General features: G+C 53.7%; 1 long non-coding RNA gene, 7 other non-coding genes and 2 pseudogenes across 14 annotated transcripts in view; all 10 read left to right on the top strand.

Annotated features, from left to right (window-relative positions):
• The window catches only part of LOC103351271 (uncharacterized), a 159,936-nt gene that overhangs the window by 63,381 nt on the left and 78,281 nt on the right, over positions 1 to 18,274 (top strand). The window contains exons 1-10 of one of the 7 annotated variants that reach the window (XR_016217284.1): positions 1,553 to 1,686; positions 2,181 to 2,225; positions 3,572 to 3,813; positions 4,211 to 4,249; positions 4,543 to 4,645; positions 4,833 to 5,000; positions 5,379 to 5,423; positions 9,413 to 9,542; positions 9,948 to 9,991; positions 15,300 to 15,428. This is a non-coding gene — a long non-coding RNA (uncharacterized LOC103351271). Of the gene's footprint in view, positions 1 to 303; positions 433 to 1,552; positions 1,687 to 2,180; positions 2,226 to 3,571; positions 3,814 to 4,210; positions 4,250 to 4,542; positions 4,646 to 4,832; positions 5,001 to 5,378; positions 5,424 to 9,412; positions 9,543 to 9,947; positions 9,992 to 11,206; positions 11,343 to 15,299; positions 15,429 to 17,107; positions 17,230 to 17,610; positions 17,656 to 18,274 lie in introns of those variants that run through there. The other 6 variants (XR_016217285.1, XR_016217283.1, XR_016217279.1 and 3 more) reach the window with 6 other exon arrangements.
• LOC127483946 (small nucleolar RNA SNORD115) lies at positions 504 to 581 on the top strand. Its single transcript, XR_007910737.1, has one exon. It is a non-coding gene; the product is annotated as a small nucleolar RNA SNORD115 (small nucleolar RNA).
• LOC127483877 (U6 spliceosomal RNA) lies at positions 1,814 to 1,912 on the top strand (annotated as a pseudogene).
• Positions 3,885 to 3,965, top strand: LOC127483901 (small nucleolar RNA SNORD115). The gene has a single exon (XR_007910692.1). It is a non-coding gene; the product is annotated as a small nucleolar RNA SNORD115 (small nucleolar RNA).
• Positions 5,055 to 5,135, top strand: LOC127483925 (small nucleolar RNA SNORD115). Its single transcript, XR_007910716.1, has one exon. It is a non-coding gene; the product is annotated as a small nucleolar RNA SNORD115 (small nucleolar RNA).
• LOC127483949 (small nucleolar RNA SNORD115) lies at positions 9,614 to 9,695 on the top strand. Its single transcript, XR_007910740.1, has one exon. It is a non-coding gene; the product is annotated as a small nucleolar RNA SNORD115 (small nucleolar RNA).
• On the top strand, positions 11,430 to 11,510 carry LOC127483977 (small nucleolar RNA SNORD115). The gene has a single exon (XR_007910767.1). It is a non-coding gene; the product is annotated as a small nucleolar RNA SNORD115 (small nucleolar RNA).
• Positions 13,692 to 13,765, top strand: LOC127483976 (small nucleolar RNA SNORD115; annotated as a pseudogene).
• LOC127483982 (small nucleolar RNA SNORD115) lies at positions 15,500 to 15,577 on the top strand. Its single transcript, XR_007910771.1, has one exon. It is a non-coding gene; the product is annotated as a small nucleolar RNA SNORD115 (small nucleolar RNA).
• On the top strand, positions 17,300 to 17,379 carry LOC127483931 (small nucleolar RNA SNORD115). Its single transcript, XR_007910722.1, has one exon. It is a non-coding gene; the product is annotated as a small nucleolar RNA SNORD115 (small nucleolar RNA).

The raw sequence follows: 18,274 nt of genomic DNA on the forward strand, positions 1-18,274 counted from the left end.
TCTGACACCAAGGGTGGTCAGCACATACCTGTCTAGCTTGGGTTCCAGAATGAAATTAAGCTTCAGGGACAGGAAGAAGTGGTGGAGGTAGCTGCTTCTGGCTGGGTGACTCATCCCAGTTGGCCATCTCTCGCCCAGTGATCAACAGGCCAAAAATATTGAGTCATGGAAGGGAGAGCGTGAACCACCATGCCCACAAGGGTGGCTCGCCTAGGTGGACATGGCCAAATACACTCTGGAACAACACTACACGGATCCTGCCACTGCTGTCTTTTCACACCTGGTCCCCACACTGTCCCACAGATGATGCCAGCAGAGGAAGCACCCTGGGGTCCAGGGCATGGAGGGCAAGGGCTATGATCAAGGCAGCGGTAGCCATTGATATGCTGGTACCAGCTCTGTAGCAGAAGGAAATATCTGGGACTGCCAGTGGTAAGCCAATCCATCCAGACCTTGGAAGTTGTTCTGCATCAGGGACTTCCTATGGAGTGGTTCCTAGGATTGGGTCAATGATGAGAATTCAGGTATCTTGAAGAGATGATGACTTAAAAATCATGCTCAATAGGATTACGCTGAGGCCCAGCCTAGTGACAGTGGTGCAAGAGGATCCTGGGATAACCAGGTGCCTTCCAGGGGAGGTGACCCTGGGGACTCAGAGATCTGGCAACCCTCAGGCCAGGATGCATCTGCAATCAGGAGTGGCTGCTTGTGCTGAATTCACCAAAAATCCATCTTCCTTGGACTTGGTGCGTGCTCCCCACTGTATGAATTGTGTGGCCCTCTTGTGGCTCCTTCTTCAGCTCCTTTCTTCCCCCTCTGTCTTTCAGTGAGCATAGTAGCCCAGCAGGACACTCTTTTGACCCAAGTCACAGGTTAGTGGATGACAGTGGTAATGGGGCTTATGTGCTCCACCTTGGGTTCTGGCCTCAGGCTCTCACTGCTCCATGGTGGGCACCAAAACCCCACCATAGGGGTGGAATATGGTTCAGCCTAGTGCCTGTACCCCTAGTGCCTGTACTGCTCCATGGTGGGCACCAAAGCCCCACCATAGGGGTGGAATATGGTTCAGCCTAGTGCCTGTGCCCCTTCTTTTGTGTACAGGCCTGAGTTGGGCAACAACCACAGGAGAAAGTTGTATCTGAGAAGCATAACATGAACTCCAGGAATGCAGGTTGTACATTTAGCCTAGACCTGAGCACCCAGGACTGGTAGGAACACCATGTTGTTAGTCCCAGGACCCCATGGAGGCCTCCTTGGGTGTGTCTCATTCAACCAGTCCTCAAGCCACTTTGGTTCCAGGGCTTGGTTTTCAAGCCCAGGTCCAGGCCAGAACCTTGGTATTGGGGTAGGAGGGAGCAATGGTGGATGCTGGCCCAGGGACCAAGAGGGCTAGCAGTTCTTGGGTAAGGTGGGTAGAGCTTGACCAAACCCACTATACCCACAGGAGTGGAATTCTGGGAAGACTCACAAGGGCAGATGGAGCCAAAGCATGCTGCATCAGTATGCCAAGAGTATGCCCCTGCTGTCTCTTCATATCTGCCCCCTCCCTGTCCCACAGATCATATCACCAGAGGAAGAACCATTGGGTTCCAGTGTATGGGGGCAAGGGCCATGGTCAAGGCCCAAGCAGCCCATGAGCTTATTGTGCCAACCCTGTTGGACAAGCCAATGATCCATACTGCCCATGTAAGTCCATCCACCTGGGCTTTGGAGGTGGGATGGTGGGATGGGCTTTCCATAGAATATTTCCTGGGGTTGGACCGATGATGTGACTCATACTGTCTGGAACAGTGATGACTTAAAAATCATGCTCGTGCTCACTTTGGCAGCACATATACTAAAATTGGAATGATACAGAGAGGATTAGCATAGCCTCTGCTCAAGTATGACATGTGAAGTGTTCCATATTTTTAGATGAAAAGAAAATCATGCTTAATAGGATTATGCTGAGGCCCAGCCTAGTGACAGTGGGTCAAGGGGATCCCGTGGACCACACATACCTTCCTGAGGAGGAGATCCTGGAAACTGGAGACCTGAAGGCCCCCAGGCCATGACACAGTCCCAGATGGGATGGGAGCAAATGCTCATGCAGGACCTAACCAAGTTTTTTCATCCTTGGGCTTGGTGTGTGCTCCAAGCTGACTGAGTTGCAGCTTACTTCATCCCCTTGTCTCTTTCAGTGAGATGTACTGCCTGTCCGGTCACCCTTGTGTCCCAGGTTCCAGGTGAGTGGACAGCGAGGATTATGGCGCATCTGTGGAAAAACTGGGTATTGTGGCAAATCACTTAGTGAAAGCCTGAGGCGTAGACTCACAGAAACACAGGAAGGCAGCCTTGGTCTGTGCTGCAGGGTGAGCTATACCACTTTGAATTTTGAGGTCAGAACCCCTTTTCTGAACTCCTGGCCTAGTGTGGGTGGCAGTGGATCCTGGGGATGGATTCAGACGGGGCCAATGTCCCCAGTTGTCCTACATGTGCTGCAGTGGCTCTGGGTTGCCTTGCTTTTTTTGTTCTGTGGTTGGGAAGATACTGAGGATCAGGCCTCTGTGAAGGGTGAGGCTCTCCATGGGGGGCCCAGGTGGATGACCACACCCAGTAGTGAGGGAGGTTTGGCATGGTAGCCCACTCTGCCAGTTTCTGTCAGCCTGGGAGCTTCACAAGTGTTTCTTGGTCATTGCATCCTAGGACACAAGAGACTAAGACATTACCCAGTTAGGGGGCTTCTGACACCTAGCCCAGGGCACCTGTCCAGTGGTGCCTGCCATGTCCAATCCCTGGTGCTTGCCTCATCCAGGGGCTGGCGTTCACTGTCACGTGGATGGTCTTTGGACTGATTTGAGCATACTAAGGATTCCAGGGCCCCTCCTCTATGGGATGCACCAAGGACCCATGAACAAATGATCCATGGTTTGGACTGATGCCTCACCTCCATCTTTGGGATGTGTACAGGACTGTGGTAGGCAGAGACCATTGGAGGAAAGTATGCTGGGTTCATAGCCAGAACTCCAGGGATGCAGTACATGTCCACTGCCTACAGTTTAGCACCCAGGACGGGACAGGGATGCCATGTTGGTAGGAGCATGTTGGTAGATGCCATGTTGGTAGATGACTGGGTGTGGTCATCCACCTGGGCCCCCCATGAATGAGCCTCACCCTTCACAGAGGCCTGATCCTCAGTATCTTCCCAACCACAGAACAAAAAAAGCAAGGCAACCCAGAGCCACTGCAGCACATGTAGGACAACTGGGGACATTGGCCCCGTCTGAATCCATCCCCAGGATCCACTGCCACCCACACTAGGCCAGGAGTTCAGAAAAGGTGTTCTGACTTCAACTGGTGCCTCCTTTGTTGTTTCTCATGCCATCTATCCTCTGATACCAAATCTGTGCCAGCCCTTTTTTATCCAGCTCAGGTCTCAGCCCAGAATGGGGCTTGGGGAAGGAAAGAGCAGAGGGATAAGCCATTTCTGGCATTTTGACCCAGCTTCAGTGGCCCTCTCTGGTCCAGTGGCAAACAGGCCAAACAGTTTTCCAGCAAGATGGGCAGGGCTCACACAAACCAACACCTACAGGGACATCATTCTGGGAAGACTCATCTGGGCCAACAGTCAAAGAACACTCTGGAACCAGTACACCTTAGCCATCACCTGCTCTCTGTTCACACCTGACCACCTTGCTATCCTGCAGAGGATATCAGCAGAGGATGCCACATGGGGAACAGCCCCCATGGCGAGAGTTGTGGTCAAGGCCCCAGCGGCCCACGAACTGATGGTGTCAGCTATGTTGGAGAAGGAAATGTCCAGGACTGCCCAAGGTAAGCCAGTCCATCCAGGCCCTATCAGTGTGACAGCTGGCAGGAATTCCCATGGTGTGGTTCCTGAGGATGGGTCGATGATGAGACCTCATACTGTCTTGAAGAGAGATGATGACTTAAAAATCATGCTCAATAGGATTACGCTGAGGCCCAGCCTAGTGACAGTGGTACAAGAGGACCTTGGGGTAACCAGGTGCCTTCCAGGGGAGGAGACCCTGGGGACTGGAGACCTGGCAGCCACAATGCCAAGACTGGGAAGGCTGCTCATGCAGGATGAATCCAAGCTCCATCTTCCTTGGATTTTTTGTGTAATCCCCACTGTCTGAGATGTGGGTCCAGGCTTGAAGCTCCTTCCTCAGCTCTTTTTCATCTCCTTCCCTCTGCCTTTCAATGAGAGGAGCTGCACAGATGGGTACCTTTTCACCGTGGGTTCCAGGTGAGTGTATAGAGGGTGTCAGTGGGCCTGTGTGGGGCTGCAGGGGCTCTAGCCAGGTCACCTGAAGCAAACCTGAGGCATAGACCCGTGGAGACACAACAAGGAAGACTCAGGCTGTGCTCCCGAGTGAGCTGTGCCCCTTAGGGCTCTGAGGTCCAGAATGCCTTTCCTGAACCTCAGTCCAGGTGCAAGATCAGAGTGAGGAATGGAAATGGCTCCTTGAGGATGGTTCATGGGGGGCCTGTACCCGACTTGTCCCAGTTGGGCTGCAGTTTCTCTGGGTTGCCTTGCAGGTATGGCCAGATGAGTGTAGACACTGGGGATCAGACCTCTGTGAGGCAGTGGGACTCAGATTCCATAGAAGGCCTAGGCTAAGGACCACACTTCAGCACCGAGGTGGGTTTGGCTGGGCAGCTGATTCTGTAGATGTCTAGCAGCCTGGGAGCTTCATGTGGGTTGCCTTTGGACCCTAGTGGGTTGGAATTCTCCAGCTAGTGCCTGGCTGGGGGGATGCCTACACCCTGGCAAGGTCAACAGTATGGTGCTGCCTGTTATGCCCATTCCTGGCACTTTCCATGTCCAGGGGTTGGTTTTCACTTGCCACATGGGTGGTCTTCGGATTGAGTTGATCCCAACAAGGATGCCAGAGGCACTCTTGGACCAGGCCCCTGTCCTCTACTGCAAGGCCCCGCAGCCCATGGGCTGGTGGTACCAGCCACGTTCCCAGAGGAAACATCCAGAACTGCCAGTGGTAAGATAATCCTTCTGGGCCCTAGATGTGTGATGGTGCCTATAGCTTCACATTGGGTCAATGATGAGACCTAATGCTGTCTTGAAGAGAGATGATGACTTAAGAATCATGCTCAATAGGATTACGCTGAGGCCCAGCTCGTGACAGTGGTGCAGGAAGACCTTGGGGTAACCAGGTGCCTTCCATGGGAAGAGACCCTGGGGACTAGAGACCTTGAGGCCCCAAGGCCAGGGTGTCCACAAGCAGGAGAGGCTACTCATGCTAGATTTGTACAAGCTCATTCCTCACTGGGCTTGGTGTGTTATCCCTGCTGTATGAGTTGCTGGGCTGCACTGAGAGCTCCTTTCTCAGCTTCTTTCTTCCCCTTCTGTCTTTCAGTGTGATGAGCTAAACAATGGAACTCCTCTGGACCAGGAGTTCTAGGTGAGTGGATGAAGGTTGTCATGGGGCCTGTGTGGGACATCACTGGGTCTTAGTTGGTCACCTGATGTGAGCCTGATGGGTGGAACCAAGAGACCCATGAAGGAAGGCTCAGGCTATGCTCCAGAGTGAGCTGTGCCTCTCTGGGCACTGAGAATCAGGGTGACTTACCTGAACCCCTGGCCTGTTTGGGGCCAAGAGAGTAATGGAAATAGTTCCTGAGGGAGGGGTCACTTGAGGCCAGTGCTGCCCCTTGGGTCTAGTTGGGCTGCAACAGCTCTGGTTGCCTTGCTGGTGTGGGAAGAATTGACCAGGCACCGGAGATCAGGCCTCTGAGCAGTGGTAGGGCTGAGATTCACTAGGAGACCGGTGCCAAGGACCACACTGAGGCAGTAAGGGAAACTTCAAGGCTCTAAGGCTGGGGTGTAGTCCCCATGCAGTTGCTCCTGCAGGATACACCCAAGCTTCTTCCTCCATGGTCATGGCGTGTGCTCCCTACTGGCCAAATTACAGGCCAGCACTGGGGGCTCTTTCTTCATCTCCTTTTGTCCCCTTGCCTATATAAGTGAGATGTGCTCTCCGGCATCCCAGGTGAGTAGATGTTGAGGATCACTGGGCCTCCAAGGCAGAGCTGCATCTGGGCGAGTTATCTGTTTTGAGCCTAAGGGGTGGCCCCATGGAGACATAGGAAGTTGGCCTCAGGCTATATTCAAGAGCCAGCTGTGCCCCTTTGGGCTTTGAGGTCCAGAATGCCTTAACTGAACTCCTGGCATTGTGTAGTCCAACTGAGGTTTGGCGATAGATCCTGGAGGCCTGGCAGCTCCCAGTGCCCCATTTGCCCAGGTTGGGCTGCAACAACTCTGGATTGCCTTGCTGGTGTGGCAAGACACTGGGAACAGGCCTCCATGTGGGACAGCTCTCAGATTTGGTAGGAGGCCTAGGCTGAGGACTATATCATGCACAGAGAGAGGTATTGGCAGGTCATCTGGCTCTGTAGGGGCCTAGCAGCCTGGGAGATTTAAGTAGATTACAGGACCATCTGGACCCTAGGATGCAGGGACCCTCCAGCCAGTGCACAATAAAGTGGTTGCCTATACTTGGCCAAGGCACCTAGATGGTGATTCCAAACACACCACATCCCACCACGTGCCTAATAGATTGGCTGCATTCATGGGCCACCTGATTGGGCTTTGGACTGAGTTAAACCCCACAACAAAGCTAGGGCCCCCTGGGCCTGGGGTCCTTCTCCTCCACGGAGGCATCAAGGCCCCATTGATGGTGAAGGCCGTTGTCCAGCCTGATGCCCAAACCCCATATTTGGAATTTAGTAGGCCATACAAAGAAGGAACCTTCAGGGTACCCAGCCTGAGTTACCAGGTTCTAGTGTATACACACTGCCTGCACCTGAATACCTAGGGCCTGGACATGCACACTGTTTTGGTAGATCCAGGGCACCCTCCAAGAAAATTATTGAGTGCATCGAGTCCACTGGTCCTGTACTGCTAATACCCAGCTAGCATTTGAATGTCCAATCCAGATATAGGGCATCTGGGGTAGGAAGGAGTGGTAGGGGAAGCCAATTCCAGCAGGACAACATGGCATGAGTATCTTTCTCTGGCCCAGTGACCAACAAGCCCAACAGTTTGTGGGTGAGCTGGACAGGGCTAGCCTGGACCACCACGCCTATAGCAGTGGCCTCCTGAGAAGCTTATATGGGATGATGGGTTCAAAGCACACTCTGGAACCAAGGCTTCCAGAGACTAGCCCTACTGCCTCATCTTTAGGATGTGTACAGGACTGTGGCTGGAAGAGTTGCTGGGACTGGGGGGGGGGCATGACCTGAGATCCTGGGATCTACTGTGTACATGCAGTCTGCAACTGAGAACACTAGCCTCAAAGGCAACACATTGTTAGTAGGCCCAGAGACTCCTGTGGCTCTTTTTGTACACCTTGTCCCACCAGTCCTCTAACACCAAAGACAGACAGTGCATGTTTGTCCAGACTGGGTCCCAGCCCAGTATGTCTTCAGTGGCAAGAATGAGTGGTCGGGGCAGCTGCTTCTGGCAGAGTGACCCAGCCAAAGTGGCCCTCTCTGTCTAAGTGACCAACAGGCCCACACCCTTGCTGCTTGCCTCAGTCGGGGACTTTCTTTCCTAGGCCACATGGGTAGGCTTAGGACTGAGTTTAGTCCAGCAAGGATGCCAAGGTTCCTCCTGTGCCCAGACCCTCTCCTTCATGGAAGGGACCAAGGCCGCACAGAAGGAGTTAGCCCTGGTACAGCCTGATGCCTGTACCCCACTACTAAGACATGTTCAGGACTGAAGTGGATAGCAAACATAGGACAGGGTCACCACTGGGCCCAGCCTGACCTCCCAGGATACAGTATGTTTAAGCCGCCTGCCCCTGAGGGCCTGGGCCTTTGAGGTGACACTGTGTTGGCAGGCCCAGGGCCCCATGGGCCTCTCTCTGTTTCACTTGTTGGGCTGGAATTTTGATTGCTGGAACTTTAGTTGCTTGTCCAGTCCAGCTTCTGGCCAGGACATGTGTCTCCAGAGCTTGAAGGAGCAGTGGCGGCAGCTGCTTCCAGTAGGATGACACTGCATGAGTGGCACTCTGTCCCAGTGATTGTGAGCCCATCAGTTCTTACGTAAGGTAGGCAGAGCCTGCTGCACCCACCATACCTACAGGGGTGGGCTCCCAAGAAGCCTCCCCTGAGCCAACGGGGCCAAAGCACATCCCCGGTGAGAAGAGTTGCCCAGCCTGGCAAAATTTCAACCCAGGAACCTGGTGAGTGGATGGAGGGTGGTGTTAGATCTCAAGGTCAGCGGATGTTGTGGGCAGGTCACTCTACTCAAGCCAAGGATCAGACCCACAGAGTCACAGTTAGGCAGCCTTGGGCAGTGTTCTTGAGTGAGCTGTGCCCCATTGGGCTCTGGAGGTCTCTATAACTTTCCTGAACCCCTGGCCTGGTGCAAGGCCCAAGCAAGGTACAGCAGTGGTTCCTAGAGCAGGTTCACATGGCGCCGTTGCTCCCACTTTTCCCAGATAGACTACAGTGTTTCTTGATTGCCTTGCTAGTATGGATAGATGTGGCCTGACACTGGGGAACAGGCAGCTGTGCAAGGGCTGGTTTTAGATTACCAAGGAGGCCAAGGCGGAGGACACCTTGGCAGAAAGGGAGGTTTTGCAGGGCAGCCAGTTCTTTAAGTGCCTGGGAGCCTGGGATTTTCATGACCACTGGACCCTAAGATGCAGGGACTGATGCCCACACTCTGAGCTATTTAGACTGGGCCAGGGCACCAACAATGTGCCAGGTACTCTACATCCCCACTGTTTGCCTTGTATATGGGCTGACAACAAAGGCCATGTGGGTAGAAATTGGGCAGAGTTTAGCCCAGCAAGGATGCCAGGGTTCCTGCTCTTCCACGGGAGAAATCAAGGTCCCACAGGATGAGTGGGCCATGACCCATCCTGATGCCCGTACCCCATCTTTTAGTTGTGTACATGATGGTTTTGGGCAGCAACCCTAAAAGAAAGTTGTCTTTGGGGGCACAGCTTGAGCTCCAAGGATCTGAAGTGTTCACGCAACCTGCACCTGAGTTCCGCGGCCTGTATGGTGACTCTGTTGATAGGCCCAGGGCCCTCAGGGTGCTCCTTGGATATGTCTCATGGAAATTGCCCTCTATGCAGAGGCCAGGCCATCACTTTTTTGTCCTTCCAGGTTCCCAGTCTGGTCTGGGGTCTCAGGGGTAGGAAGGAGCAGTGCAGGTAGCTGGTTCTAGCTTTTCTATCCTGCCCAAGTGGCCCTCTCTCTCCTATTGACAAGAGGCCAGCATCTCTTAGGCGATGTGCCTGGAGCCTGCCAGGCCACAATACCTACAGAGATGGGAATCCTCACCTGAGCCAACAAGTCCCCAGGCACACTGTAGAATCAGTGCACCCTAACCTGACCTTGCTATCTATTCACACCTGTCTGCCTCCCTGTCCCACAGGTGATGCCATCAAAGGGAGGCCCTGTGGGTTCTACTGCCCCAGGGGCAAGGGCTATGCTCAAAGCCCCAGTGGTCCATGAGCTGCTGGCACCAGCATTATTGGAGATGGAAACATCCAGGACTATCCAAGGTAATGCAATCCATCAGAAACCTGGCCCTGGAATGGTGCCAGGGGCTTCCTTTGGTGTGGTTCCTGAGGTTGAGTTGATGATGAGAACCCCATGTTATCTTGAAGAGAGATGATAACTTAAAAATCATGCTCAATAGGCTTACACTGAGGCCCAGCCTAGTGACTGTGGTGCAAAAGCACCTTGGAGTAACCAGGTGTCTTCCATGGGAAGAGACATGGGGAAGTAGTAACTTCAAGGCCCCCCAGGCCAGGATGCAGTCCCAAGGTAGGGAATAGTTGCTCCTGTAGAATCTACCCAAGCTCCAGCTTCCTCCTTGAGATTGGCGTATGGTCTCCTCTGACCAAGTTGTAGGATTGTTCTGGGGGCTCCTTACTCAGCTTCCTTTGTTCCATTGTCTCTTTCAGTGAGATGTGCTGCACCGTGGGGCTCTGTTCATCACAGGTCCCAGGTGAGTAGATGGAGAGGAGAATGGGGCCTCTATGGGGAAGCTGGGTATCAGTGTGGATCACTGAACACAAATCTGAGGAGTGGACCCAAGGAGATACAGAAAGGCAGCCTTGGGCAGTGCTCTGGAACTGGCTGTGCCCTTTGGGTTCTGAGGTCAAGAACATATTGCTCGAACCCCTGGCCTGGTGCAGGGGCAAATTGAGGGATGGTAATGGATCCTAAGCTAAGATCCACATGGTGCCAGTGCCTCCACTTGTCCTAAGTGGGCTGCATAATCTCTGAGTTGCCTTGTTGGTTTAGCCAGAGGTGGGAGGACACTAGGGTCTGTGTGTGGTAAGTTCATATTCTATAGGATGCCAGGACCAAAAACCACACTAAGCAATAAGGGATGTTTAGTGGGACAGCCTGGTCTGCAGGTGCATGGCAGCCACGGAGTTTCACATGGGTTGTGGGATCTCTAGAACCTAGCATGAAGGGATGCTCTGGCCAGTGCTTGCTCATACAGATGCCAGGGCATCTGTACAGTGGGGCCAGACCTGTCCAATCTCCATTAGATGCTTCTTCCTGGGGGCACATGGTTGGGCTTCAAATTGAGTTGAGCCCAGCAATGATGGCAGGGCCACTGCTGTGCCTGGGCATCAGCTCCTACATGGCAGGCATCAAGGCCCCAAGGGAGGAGAGGACATTTGTGCATCCTGAGCCCAAAACTCATTTTGGGACTTTGGTGGGCAGCAACCATAGGAGGAAGGTGTCTTCGGGGTACACAGACAGTGATGCCAGGTTCCAGTGTGTGCATACAGCCCGCATCAGAGCACCAAAGCCTGGAATGGCATGCCATATTGGTAGATCAGGGCCCCATCAGGGACTCCTTGAGTGCACCTCATGCGACTGGTCCTCTGATGACAAGGTGCTGCCCATGCTGGCATGTCCAACCAGGTTATTGGCCCAGACTTGGGCTTCTTGGGTCAGAAGGAGTGGTACAGGTAGCAGCTTCCTGCAGGTTAATCCATACTGAGTGGCCTTCTCTGGCCCAATGACCAACATGCCAAGCAGTTTATAGGCAAGGTGAGCAGAGCTTAGCAGACTCACTATGCCTACAGGGGTGACTTCCTGGAAAGCTTCACCTGGGCCCATTGATTCAAATCACAAGATGGAACCAGTGTACTCAGAACCTGCCCCTGCTGTCTATTCACAAATTACTACCTCCCTCTGCCAGATAAGATCAGCAGAGGAAGCTCCTGGTGGGTTCCAGTTTACCTGGGGCAAAAGCTGTGGTTAAAGTGCCACAATCCATGAGGTAGTGCTACCAGCCCCATTGGCAAAGGAAACATCGCTGACTTTCCAAGGTGTGCCAGTCCATCCAGGCCCTCCACATAGGATCACCCTAGTGGCTTCTGCAGGTGAGTCCTGTTGGAGTAGCCAATCCTGGGTTTGGGTTTGGGCTAATAATGAGACCTCATTGTGTGTCGAAGAGAGATGATGACTTAAAAATCATGCTCAAAAGGATTACCCTGGGGCATGGCCTGGTGACAGTGGGTCAAGAGGAACATGAGGTCCACAAGTGCCTTCCAGGGGAAGAGAGCCTGGGGCCTGGATACTTTAAGACCCCCTGGACAGGGTGCAGTTCCCAGGCAGGAGTGGCTGCTCCAACAGGATTCACTGGAACTTCCTCCTCCTTGGAGTTGATGTGTGCTCCTTCTTTAACTCCTTTCATCTTTAGTCTCTCTTCAGTGGCATTTGCTGCCTGGTGGATCACCCTTGTGTGCCACTACCTGGTGAGTGGATGCTGAGGATCATGGAGACTCTGCGAGGGACCTGGGTGTCAGGGAGGGTCACACAATGGGAGCCTGAGGAGTAGGGCCATGGAGACACAGGAAGGCAGCATTTGGCTATGCTCCGGAGTGGGCTGTGCCCATTTGGGCTCTGAGGTCCAGAACTCCTTGCCTTAATACTTGGCCTGGTTCAGGGGCCAACTGAGGCATTGCAGTTCTTTCTGAATGAGGGGTCACATTGGGTCAGTGCCCCACTTGTCCTAGGTGTGGTGCAGTGGCTCTGAGTTGCTTTGCTGGTTTGTCTGGAAGTTTGCAGATGCTGTGGATCAAGTCTCTGTTGGGTGCGTCGGGGAGGGGGCTCAGATTCCAGAGGAGGCCTTCGCTGAGGACCACAGCAAGGCAGGGAAGGTTCTGAAAGGGCCTTACAGCCTGAGAGTATCACATGAGTCACTAGTCCAGTGGAGCCATGACCCAGGATCCTCCAGCCAGTGCCTGTTCAGATGATGCCAAAACCCGGACCAGGGAACCTGCGTAGTAGTGTCAGAGAAGCCCCATTCCCACCTCTTGTCTCATCCAGGGGCTGGCCTGCTTTGGTGGGGCCCCATGGGTGGGCTTCAGACTGAATTGAGACCAGCAAGGGTGCCAAGGCTCCTCCTGGGCCTAGAATCTGTTTCTTCCAAGGGCAGCACAAAGGCCACACAGGAGGAGAGGGCCATGGTATAGTCTGATTCCAGTACCCTATCTTTGGGATGTGTATAGGACTTCACTGGGCAGTGACCATATGAAGAACGTGTTTCTGGGGGAATGGCCTGAGTTCCAGGGATCCAATGTGTGCATACCACCTGCACCTAAGCACCCGCTCCTGTATGACAATCCTTTTTTTAAGGCACAGGGCACTACCTGGGCCTCTTAGGATATGACTGTACAACTGTTCCTCTGCGGCCACCACTTGATTGTCCAGCCCAAGTCTGGCTGGAACTTAGTTTCTGGGTCAGAAAGGGGCTTTGAGGGAAGCCATATCTGGTAAGGCAACTCAGCCTAAATGCCCTCTCTGGAGCTGTGACCAAAGGCTCAGGAGTTCTCAGGCAAGGTGGGCAGAACTTGCCTGAGCCACCCAGCCTACCCTGGTGGCCTTCTGGGAAGCCTCACCTGGACAGTCAGGGCCAATGAGTGCTCTGGAAGCAGTGTACCCTAGCCTGGCCCTACAATCTGATCATACCTGCCTCCACCATGACCCACAGGTGATGTCAGCAGAGGAAGCCACAAGGGGACCAGTCCTAGGGGCAAGGGCTGTGATCAAGGCCCCCATGGCTCATGAACTAGTGGTGCCAGCCCTGCTGGTAAAGAAAAAATTCCATGAGTCCCAGTGGTAAGCCAATTCATTAGGAACCTGGAGGTGGGATAGCATCAGGGACTTCCAGTGGTGTGGTTCCTCTGTTGGGTTGATGATGAGACCTCATACTTGTGGGGAGCAACCCGGACTTAGACTAAGTTACTGGAATTAAGACTTATTCTATGCATCTGCTCTCCCACAATATGGCGCTGGGAGAGGAGGAAACAGCTTCTACACAGCTGCCTCCAGTTCAGCCAATAAACTGTAGGACTTGCTCCTGATTGGAGAGCAGCGTACTCGGCGTGTGGGCAGCCGAGTTGGGATTGGCGGAGGAGGACTATAAAGGAGGAGAGAGACGGCATGCACCAGGAACATCTAAGGGGAACATCTAAGGGAACACCTGTGCAGCCCCCGAGAAGAGCCGGCCGGCGGTGTGCCGCTCCCCTGCGGAAGTGGGGAATGTGGCTAGGGGGAACTGCCCTTCCACAGAGGTGGAAGGGATAGTAGCCAACCCGGGAAGAACCAGCAGCAAGCCCGGGGAGGGCCGAGCAGACAGAAAGAACAGCGCAGGGTCCTGTGTCGTTCCTCCACGAAGAGGGGGAGCGACAATACTGTCTTGAAGAGAGATGATGCCTTAAAAATAATGCTCAATAGGATTACGCTGAGGCCCAGCCTAGAAAGAGTAGTACAAGAGGACCTTGGTATAACAAGGTGCCATTCAGGGGAACCCTAGGGACTGGAAGCCTTCAGGCCCTCTAGACCAGGATGTGGTTCCCAGGCAAGACCAACTACTTCTGTATGGTTTGCACAGGCTCTTTCCTCCTCGTGCTTGGTGTGTGTTCCCCACTTTCTGAGATGCAGAACTGTCGTAGTAGCCACTTCTTAGTCTCATTGGTCCCCTTCTGTCTTTCCGTGAGATGAGCTGCCTGATCGAGCAACCTTGGACCAGGGTTCTTTGTGAGTGGATGGAGGGTATCACTGGGCCTGTGTGGGGCAGCAGGGGTTCTGGGCGGATCACCCCACAGGAGCCTAAGTGGTGGACCCATGGAGACCCAGAAAGGCAGCCTCAACCCATGCTCCTGAGTGATCTTTGCCTTTTTGGCCTTTGGGGTGCATATCAATTTGTCTGAACCTCTGGCCTGTTTCAGGACCAAGAGAGCAATGGAAACAGATTCTAGGGGAGGGGCCACATGAGACCAGTGCCATCATGTGGCCTTGGTGGGCTGCAGCGGCTCTGGATTGCCTTGCTGGTGTGGGCAGAAGTAGGCGGACACTAGGGATCAGGACACTGAGTAAGGGTTGGGCTGAGATTCACTAATAGACCCAAGCCAAGGACCACCCTGAGGCAGTGAGGGAGGTTTGATGGGGTAGCTAGCTTCATAGGTGCTGGGCAGTCAGGGAGCTTTATGTAGGTCTTGGGGCTGCTGAAGCCTAGACATAGGAAATCTCAGCCTGGTGCCCAGTAAATGGGCTGCTAACACATGGGATATAGAACCTACAGAGTGGTGCCAGGCACGCCCCATCCCTGTCATTTGCCTCATCCAGGGGCTGGCATTCACAGGCCATGTGGATGAGCTATGGACTCAATTGAGCCCAGCAAGGATGCTAGGGACCTTCCAGGCCCTGGGGTCTGACTCCTCCATGGGAGGCATCATACCGCCATGAAAGAGGGGGCGATGGTCCAGCCCTGTGCTGGTACCCCAACTTTGTGATATGTACAATAGTGAGGTAGGCAGTGACCATTGGAGGAATGTGTTTCCAGGGTGCACAACTTCAGTTCCCGGGATTCAGCTTGCCCTTGAACATTGAGCCTTTACGGGGATGCCATGTTGGTAGGCCCAGGATGTGGCAGCCTCCTTGTGAATGTCTTGTGGGACCACAGCTCTGATGCTTAGTCCAGGCCCTTGCTTACTTATCCAGTCCAATTCCCAGTCAGGACCTGGGTCTTGGGGGCAGGAAGAGGTAGTAGGTACAATGCTTCTGGGAGGATGATCCTGCTCAAGTGGCACTCTCTATCCAGGAGTCCAAGAGTCCCTGCTGTTTGTGGGTGAGGTGGGTGGAACCTGCCCAACCCCACCACACCTACAGGGCTGGGTGTCTGGGAAGCCTCACCTTGGCTTAAGGGGCCAAAGCAAGCTCTGAGACTACTTATCCTAGTTTGCTCCTGCTGTCTGTTCACACCTGTCCTCCTCTCTGTATCACAGATGATGTCACCAAAGAAACCCCCTTGAGGTCTAGTGCCCCAGGTGCAAGGGCTGTGGTCAAGACCCCAGCAGCACATGAGCATGTGGTGCCAGCCCTGGTGACAGAGGAAAAATTTGATACCACCTGTGGTAAGCCAGTCCATCTGGGCCCTGGAGGTGGGGTGGCACCAAGATGTTACTGATGTCTAGTTCCAGGGGTTGAATCAATGATGAGACCTCAAATTTTCTCAGACATGATGATGACTTAAAAATAAAGCTCAGTAGGATTACATTGAGTCCCAGCTAGTGACAGTGTTTCAATAGGACCTTGAGGTAACCAGGTGCCTTCCAGGGGAGATGACCCTGGGGAGTGAAGACCTTGAGTCCCCCCAGGCCAGAATGCAGTCCCCAGGCAGGAGATGCATCTCATGCAGGATGCACCCAAGCTCCATCTTCCTAGGGCTTGGTTTGTTTTCCCTATTGGCTGAGTTGCAGGGCTACAATGGGAGCTCCTTCCTCAGCTTCTTTCGTCCCTTCTGTCATTCGGTGAGTCAAGCTGTTCCGCAGTGCACCCTTGTGCCCCAGTGTCACAGGTGATTGGATGACAAGAATCATGGGGCCTGTGCTGGGGAACAGGGTATCTGGGTGGATGTACTGATGTGAGTCTGAGGGTTGGACCCATGGAGACACAGGAAGGCTGCCTCACACAGCACTCCTGAGCTGCGCAGCACTGGGATCTGCGTGTCCAGAATGTCTTTCCTGATCCCCTGGCCTAAATTAAAGGCCAAGCAAGGAATAGGAACAGTTCCTGGGAGAGGGTTCATGTGAGGCCAGTGCCACCACTTGACCTGGGTTGCTGTAGCAGATATGGGTTACCTTGCTGGCCAAATGTGGGCAGAAACTGGGATCAGACCTCTATGCAGGGTCTGCTCTCAGATTCCATAAGGGCCAAGGCCAAGAACCACCATGGCACTGAGGGAGTTTTTCAGGCAAGCCAGCTCTGCAGGGGCCTGGCAGCCTGGGAGCTCACATGGGTTATGGGGCTGTTAGACTCTAGAGTGCAGGTTTCTCTGGCTGGTGTAGGTTCAAGGGTTGCCAACATTTGGACTATAGCACCTATACAGTGGTACTCAGCATGCCACATCCCTACCACCTGCCTCGTCCAGGGGCTGGCTTTTCCTTGCCACATGTATGTTCTTCGGACTGAGCTGAGCCCAGCAAGGATGCCAAGGACCCTCCTGGGACCAGGCTTCTGCCACTCAGTGGAAAGCATAAGGCTCCGCAGGAGGAGTAGGCCATGCCCCAGCCCCATGCCCATACATCTTTGTGATGTGTATGGTACTGACATGGGCAGTGAATATAGGAGGGAGGTATCACCTCAGGGCCCCAGCCTGAGCTCCCAGGGTCCACCGTGTTCACTCACCATGCACATGATCTCTTGGGCCTGTATAGCAACACCATGTTGGTATGATCAGTACCACATGATGGCCTCTTTGGGGATATCTCATGGGACTGGAACTCTGATGCTTAGGCAGGCCAGTGCTTGCTTGTCTATCCCAGTTTCCAGTCCGGACTTGGGTGTCAAGGGCAGGAAGGGGTGGTGGGGGTATGTGCTTCTGGAAAAACAATCTTGCCTGTGTGGGCCTCTTTGTCCTATGATCCAAGAGTCCAAACTATTTGTGGGTGACATGGGTGGGGACTACCTGACTACCATGCATACAGGAGTGGGCTGCCGGGAAGCTTTACCTGGGCTGATAGGGCCATGCACTGGAACCAGTGTAGTTTGCCCGTGCTATCTGTTTCTACCAAACTCACTCCCTGTCCCACAGATGACGTCAGCAGAGGAAGCCCCAGAGGGGTCAGTAGCCTGTTGATAAGTTCTGTGGTCAAGACCCCAGCTATCCATGAGCTGGTGCCCTGTTGGAAAAGGATACCCAAGAAACTGCCCAAGGTAACCCAGTCCATGAGGGTCTTTGTGTGGGATGATGCCAGTGGGATCCTATGATGTGGTTCCTGGGATTGGGTCAATGATGAGACCTCAATTATCTCGAAGAGAGATGATGACTTAAAAATCATGCTCAATAGGATTACGCTGAGGCCCAGCCTGGTGATGGTAATGCACGAGGACACCAAGGTCTCCATGTGTCTTCCAGGACTGGAGACCTGGAAGCATCCAGGCCAGTACACAGTCCCTGGGCAGCAGCTGCTGCTCCTGCAGGATCCACCTAAGCTTCTGCCTCCTTGGTGCTGGGGTGTGCTCCCTGCAGTACGAGTTGCAGGGTTGCATTATGGGCTCCTTCTTCAGCTCCTTTCATCCCTTTGTGTCTTTCAGTGAGATGTGCTACCCGGTATTTCACTCTTGGATCCCTGGTCCCAGGTGAGTGGATGACAGCTATCATCAGGCCTCTGCTTGGGAGCTGAATGTCAGGGTATGTCACCTACCATAAGCCTGAGGAGTGTACCCACAGACACAGGAAGGCTGCATCAGTCTGTGCTCCTGAGTGTGCTGTGCCCTTTTGGACTCTGAGATCCGGAAATCCTTGCCTGAACTCCTGGCCTAGTTCAAGGGCCAACTGAGGGATGGCAATGGTTATTTGGGGGGGGGGTGGGTTCCACATGGAGCCACTGCCTCCACTCAGTATAGGTAGGCTGCTGCAGCTATGGATTGCCTTAGTGTTTTGGCCATAAGTGGGTAGACACTGGGTATCAGTTCCCTATGTAGAGATAGTTCTCAGACTTTTTAGGAATCCCAGGATGAGGACAAAACCAAGGCAGTGAGAGAGATTTGACAGGGCACCCACCTCTGCAGATGCCTAGCTGCCTGGGAATTTCATGTGGGTCACAGGCCACAGAACCCTATGAAGCAAGGTACCAACACAAGGCCCAGAGCACCTGCAGGGTGTTGCCAGACATGCTGCATCCCACCACTGGCTGCTTCCATGGGCTGGCCTTCCCAAGCCACATGGGTGGACTACAGACTGAGTAGAGCCAAGCAA

This window comes from Oryctolagus cuniculus, chromosome 12 (genome assembly GCF_051225735.1).
Source record: "Oryctolagus cuniculus isolate XC-2025 breed Fujian yellow rabbit chromosome 12, ASM5122573v1, whole genome shotgun sequence".
Taxonomy (NCBI): Eukaryota; Metazoa; Chordata; class Mammalia; order Lagomorpha; family Leporidae; genus Oryctolagus; species Oryctolagus cuniculus.